This window comes from Sinocyclocheilus anshuiensis, unplaced genomic scaffold (assembly GCF_001515605.1).
Source record: "Sinocyclocheilus anshuiensis isolate Anshui unplaced genomic scaffold, SAMN03320099.WGS_v1.1 scaffold154, whole genome shotgun sequence".
In the NCBI taxonomy this organism is placed as follows: domain Eukaryota; kingdom Metazoa; phylum Chordata; class Actinopteri; order Cypriniformes; family Cyprinidae; genus Sinocyclocheilus; species Sinocyclocheilus anshuiensis.
The window spans coordinates 780,227-787,622 of NW_015546101.1; positions in this window are offsets into that span (position 1 = coordinate 780,227).

Sequence of the window (7,396 nt, forward strand, 5' to 3'; positions counted from 1 at the left end):
TTCCTTAAGCTTTCCTTTTTTTTTTTTTTTTTTTTGACCCCCTTCAGGAAGAGAAATATGTCACCACAGACAGTTCTTGAAGTAGCTTTAATGGCCAAACATAATCCTGGACATTCATTAGTTACAGGACATTCTTTGAACATTAATAATGCTTTGTTCCCTTGAGAGCATCTTTTTCAAAAGCTCCCGCACTGTGCCCTACTCATAGTTTGACAGGTTTGCATGCAGTACATTTCTGGAGATGTTCACAAAGATGATACAGTTCCCATTGATGTTATATTCATCATCTGCTTAAAATACCCCCTCTCTTGTATTCTCTCCCTTTTTCTCCTCATTACTTCCCAAAAATAATCACAAACATGTGGTACCCAGACAGACTGCATAAAAGCACCTCACAGCTCAGTGTCAGAACTGTCTTTGGTTATCTTGTGCTTTCAGCTCAAGCTTTGACAGCTCCAGCATGTTCTCCCACTTACTTGCCTCCTGGTTCCTTCAGCATAACCACTTCTAATTCCTTAAAGAAGACTGGAAACAAATTAAAGAAGCATTTTAGAATAAATCGTAAGACTTAGCAATAAGGCTCAGTTCGGTAACACTTGTTCATTAGAAATCGTGAACTTACAATGAACAATACTTTTACAGCGTTTAATAATCTAGGTTAAACTTCAGTAGTACTACAGAAATATTGCAGCGTTTGTCTTATTTTGTGCATTGTAATGAATATTCATGCATGTATATATTTGTGATTGCGTTACATTTATTTACATAACTTTTTATATAAAACTGTCTTTATTCTGAGATAATGACTGGCTGACTGTTTATCATTCCTTATAAATGAATATAAATTAACAACTACCAATAGTGTATTAATAAATCAACACTAGCCTTGATTAATAAATGTTGTAAAAAATACATTAATGCTTCTGAATTTAACCTTACTGTAAAGTGTTACTGAAAAATTATATAGCGCTTCATGGCATTTTATGAAAGTTATGACATCAGTCTGTCATATATTTAAAATGTAATGACTACATGATTTATCTCTCTCCTCTCGTCTCTATAGCAAACCTTATTGATTACAGAGGCACGAATTGGGCCATTATTGGCTCAGCTCGAGCTCATGGAGCTGATGATGAAATACGTTATATCTTTAACGGCTAAACACCTCAGACTCTCAACGGGACATCTGGTTTCCAGAGCCCCAGACAGTTCTGTTCCCTATCTCCTGCCCTCTTGCCTGTCCTACCCTGGTATTAATGTGTACACAGAAAATGACATATTGGAAAAAGTGAATGATGGGGTTAGGAGAATCTCTTAAAAACTAAGCAGGAACTGGCAAAAGGAAGTAAGCATCTGAGATTGAACTTGAGGTCCTGCAACCCATTCGAGCTCAGGTTTGTGATAATAGTTTGTGCTGGGGAGTTGTTATGTTTAATATATTTCTTAAATTATGCATGTTTACCTCAGGAGGAATATTCCAGCAGAATAAAGTGGCATTACTACATTTTCATGCACAGATATACTGTAATTGAGCTATAGTCTCCATTTCTCTGTCCAAGTATGTCTGACACAATGTATAATTGAATACGTGAAGAATTAAAAACAAGTCACGCATCTCTTGTCTTTTGGAGAGTGCACACAACACCGAGGCCAACTATAGTCCAATTAATGTATAAAAGTAATCACAGATGATTCATTAAGGTCACATTTAAATAGAAATAACATTAAGTATATTTAAGTTTACCATAATTTCGGCACTTTAACCACATTTCAAAGACATTAGAAGTAATTGTGAAATTACATATAAAGATGAATGTAAGTCCTACTTAAGTTTTAAACACACACACACACTCAAAATTTAAGCAATTAAATTGCGTTTAATTTTAATTTAAATTACATGTGTTGACGTGTCTGAAAACATTGCATTCAGTTTGAACTTAAGTATGATCTTTTAAAGTATATTATTTCCATAAATGCTCTTTTTAAAGAATACAACATTGAAACTACTACTTTAAAAGGATAGTGTTTACATGACATTGAAAAAAAGACATTATGACTTTAGTCTGACTAAAATCAAACTTTTTAAAGTCCAAGTAAACATGCTTGATGTGTTATACAAAGGGCTAAAATAAAAGCACAAATAGAAACGAAAATAGAGAAAATAGAGAACCAGAGCAAACTATATATGCATTTAAAATAATAGCTCTGAGGTCCTGAGACAGGAAATTATGCCATGAGAAAGATCTCAGCAGAGCAAATCGGCATCTCAAACATCTGCACTCTACCCATACTCATCTGATGTATGGAACAGTTTAAGCCTTAAACACATCTTTACTTAATCACCGTTTGAGTCATTACTGGTATTTTGGCTTTAATTGAAATGATCCATTCAGCTGTTGAGATTGTCAGCGTGTGAACCAAAGTGATGAAACCTTTGGATTAACTGTACAGGCACACGGCTATGACGACGGAGGAGTCATTTGTCCACCCATTAAGCTAATGTGCTGTCCCTGTTCAGCCACATATCACTGAGGGTGCATAGGGGAGCTCTCGAAGGAGGTGGCTCAGCTGAATTGTAGCCAAGCTTATTCTCTTACCTTAACCTTGCCAGGCCACATGAAAGAACATCTAAACAGCTCCATACCAGAACAAAATGCTTTGGCTTCTCACTGAGGTAATAAAGCAATTGTTTGGTCACCATAGCTTAAACGAGGCCCCCTGAAATGGCCTTTTCTCTTGGCCTGAGTTTCTCTCTACCTAACTTTCCCTTGTCTCTCTCTCCCCAAATATTGCTACTCAACATACAATTTTTAAACTCTTTATGTCATTGTTAACTATAACCTCACCCCTCATCCTCGCCTCCCTTGGGTGTGGTAGTGGATGCTATTTTGAAAGCATAGGCATTGCTCAATATGATTATTATTATATTATTCCTTTATATTTTCCAGTGCACACACATAGATTCCTGTGATATGCAGTTTGAGTAACTCAGTGCTGTCTGTCAATGTGTGCCCAGTGCTTTTGTGATTGGGGCCGAACACATTAAGGAATGGACTTAACACCTTTCTCTCTCAGGAGTTTATATATACTGTATATGTGTGTTTGTGAGGAGTGTGTGTCCAGTGCAGAGCTTTGTCAAATAATAAGATCCCACTGTTAAAGCAACTCCTCGCAGTCTGCCCAGAAAAACACATCCCGCAGTGAAAGAAAGGCTTTCCTGCGCAACCATGTCCGATACACCCAGCTCTGGGTTACAGAGGTCTGAGTGACATCATCAGAACTGGACAGCTCAGTGCCAAGAGCTGAGCAAAACTTCTTTGCCGACTGAAGCAGTTGAGAAAGTTAACTGTTGGATCATTCTGATCTAGTCAAACAGCTATGTATGATATGTTAATTAGCTACTTTATTCCAGTTCTCCTTTTTTATGTTAATTGTCAGTTTTATAATCTGGTATTAGGCCTTGTCCATCTTTTCAGTAATAATCAATTACTTAAAGGGATAGTTAAACCAAAAATGAAAAGTCTGTCATCATTTACTTACCCTATTTCATTTCAAATCTTTGTGGAACTCAAAAACTGATATTTTGAAAAATGTTTCAACTGTTTTTGCCCATATAATGAGTCAGTGGGGTAAATGATGACTTTTCATTTTGGGTAAACTATCCATTTAAAGTAACATTAAAAAAAGACAAGAAGAAGAGAAGATGAGTCATTACTCCCCTTGGAAGAACTATTTGAAGCACATTATGTTAAACCATGGATACACACTTGTGATACTCTCAGCGGCTGTTTAGATATTTTTCAGGGATCTTTTCTGAGTCATTGGACTAATGGATCTGATTCTTTGTGGAAAATGCTTGAACTTTCTTTTCTATCTGCTGCAAGATAGAAAAAGTAAGACTGTTGTTGATGTGACAATAGTATCAAGTCATTATGTTTTGAAATGTTCCTAAACTGAGGTGTGCTCTATAATCTTCATTGTCAAGTGCATCTATTGCTTTCCTTCATTGTCTCATAACAAAAGGAAAATTTCCTCCATAAACCTCAAGCTAAACACTCTCTTCCTGTCCTATTTGCCAAACTTCGCTGTTTTCTGCCATTTCCCCCTTCTTCATAACCACAGCATTCCTTTTCTTTGGTAAAACATAACTTGATTCTCTTGTTTGCATATCAGTAAATAGCTTCCATCTGCTTGGCTGCAAATACATCCCTCCGACATCATTTTCAGTGTATTACATAGTAGGATTTTATGTGAATTCCTCATGTTTGTGTACATCATTGGCTCCTGTTTGTCACTATAAACAGTTGCTGAATGAAGTAGCCTTTAAAATTGAATTGTGTCATTTCTGTGCCACTAATAATGATTGTTTTCAAGTAGGTTTCCCAAAAGCTCAGGTAATTGCTGTGATAGCCCTGCAGAGTCTGTGTTCACACTTTTCAGAGGAACCAATTTACCAATCAATTACTTGCAGCTGTCTCTGCATAACATAATGTGGGATAAAAGTATTTAGTTAGACATAGGTAAGTATTTTAACATACACTACAGTTACTTAAAAAATATATATATTATAATGTTTTAAAGGATTAAATAAATGCTGTTCTTTTGAACTATCTATTAATCAGTGTATCCTTGGGAAAAACAGTTTACACAAATATTAAGCAGCAATGTTTTCGAATAAGATTTTTTTTTTTCTTGAGCACCAAATCAGCATATTAGAATAATTTCTGAAGGATCATGTGACATTGAAGACTGGAATATGGTAGCCATCACAGGAATAAATTACACTTTAAAATATTGTTTTTAAATGTAGCCTTGGTGAGCATAAGAGACTTCTTTCAAAAACATTAAAAATTCTTATTGACCCCAAACTTCAACCTTTATAATTGGAAAAATGTACTTCAGACAGGAATAGTTATCATAATTTAAAGCATAACGCATCCTCATAATCAATTAATACACTTGTAATTTTGTCTACTAGATGGTCTACAGAATATCCTTTCTTCTGTTCTGTTGCACTTGACTGCTTTTCCATCAGATTGAGCAAATGAACCCTGAGAGAGAGAGACTGACCGGAAAGTTGACACTTCCATAATTTGTACTTTTTGTCTAGTCACGACTTAGTTCCTCCAAAGCCCACAATATGCTGTCCTCTAGTGTTTGAAGATCTTTGGTCCAAATGTTCTTTTAGGTTAAGGCCTGGCTGGGTGCAACATGTCCCGGGCTGAAACTCGAGTGTTTGTCTTTTCTCCCCTTATCTCGCATCCTGCTGTCTGTGTACTGCGGAGGCATTCATCACTGCAGGGCAGCAGTATTTACAAGCCTTCCCTCTCTTTATTAATCTCGCCCAGCTGCCCATGCCTCGGCGCTCCACGGCTTGCTCACACTAAACACCTTCAGGGGCGACCAGCATCTCCAACATGTGAGCCGGAAACAGGCCTTTTAATCCAGCAAACCACAAATAAACCCCATTAAAGAAAGGAAAGGGTTGTGTTTTAATTTTTTTCTGCTGAAAGATAGATTTACATGGAGCATTTTTTTAATTGTTGTGTTTACTGCGCTCGTTTCAGGGCTTTTATAGTGAAAGGCGACTCCATCTCTTGGATGAGACTGGGATGGTAAAGCTTGCTAACTAGGCCCTAATGATCAGTCAAAGCAGTTGGATGACCGGTGGACTGAAATAACTGTTTTCTCATCTCTTTAAGCAGAGGTGTGTATAAGCTGCAGGCGCTTTGATGTGAATTAATCCTTTGTGGATCTCTTTCAGCACTTCTTGCGAACGGGCAGAATATCGAATGTTTTACTGAAGTCTGGAGATTCTTCTCATTTCTCGCTCACTCTCTCCCTCCATGCACACAAGAACGCCCTCCCTCCAGTCTCCTGTTCTCATCGCATGGCAAGAGTCCCACACTCACAATCAGCTCAGACTCTTTGCTTGTTTTACTGGGCTCCCCCCGCCGCCTCCTTCTTTCCTTTCCCTCTCTTCCTTCCTTTCCCAGAAATGACACTGTCAGATTTTGAAACATCTCTTTCTCCGTTGGCACTTGTTTTGCCTTTCCTCTGTGTCTATCTGTTTCTCTTTTGAGAGGACCACACAGTGGGATGACATGCATGAGGTTTGTCCGTACTGGGTGGCCTGAAAGCCTGGAAAACATGGGGTGACAGGATCGGTCTTCAATCAGCATGAGAAGTAATGCATGTGGACGGTGCAAAACCAGTCTCTTGGAGACCCCGGGAGGAAAAACGAAAACCTGGATAATTGCTGTGCAAAGTAGCAGATATGCTTGATGTCTTTGGCAGTGCCCAAGGCTGAAGCTCCCCGAACACCCTGTCTGATGCACCTCAAATGCCTTAGCCAAGAAAGGAAAAGCAAAGAGACTTTATCCTCCACATTATGTGCTGAAAACCATTCTGAATTGTCAGACTTCATGTTGATTCAGTCTTATCTCAGAGGACAGGGAGACTATTCTCATTCAAATGAAGCCGTCTTCATCCCCTGGGAGGCTAGTCAGTGCACTAGCTGTCACTTTATAAGCCTCAGTCCCTCCAGCATCCAAAACTTTTAAGTAGATAGTTGGTGCACTACCGCTACAGTAAGGACACGCAACAAATGGAGGCTGAATGGATCAAGCTCAAAAAAGTAAAGTTTCATGGAAAGTATGGCATACTATTTTGCTTGGACTTGCTGTCCTTTGTGGAGCTGCCATTGAAAATACACCCAATTTCCTGGTTCTTTTGAATGTCTGTTTTGACTAACAGATGTGATTCTCATTCGTTCTGCAGTATCAGGCAGTATGAGTGATGCTTGGTTGATTATTCTGAGTATTGGTTTCACCTCATTGGCTTGATCAGAGTCTATTAGATCATACTAAATTATTTTTCTATTCCCTCAGTTGCAGGCACGTGCACAGGTAGGGCTCAACCTGTGCAGAGCACATTCCTTTTTGCCCTTACACTCCGAAGTGCCCTTTTTTTGGTGATGGTGTTTTTTTTTTCCTTCAATAAATCAATGATATTGGTCACCCTTTACATCTGTCTGTCTGCTTTACAAATATTTAGCTAATGAAAGGTATTAAAAAGAGCTTGTGACTAAATCTTGTTGGTTCCACTCAAACTGTCAGTAAACCTCATAACTCCACCCCCTCTATCTTGACTGAATGAACTGAAGTTCCACAGCAGCTGAACTAGGTCTGCAAGGGTAAATAAAGATCTTGTTGTTTGAATAAGTACAGCGTTTTCTTTACGCAAGAAACACTATGACTATAAAGGCTCATAATTTATGTATTTGAAACTGAGTGCTGCGCCCATATAGCTACAACAAACACCTGGGGCAAGTTCAAGCTCAAACCGGTGTGCACCGTTTTGCTACGGTTTCCGGTTTGAACGACATGTTTCCTGA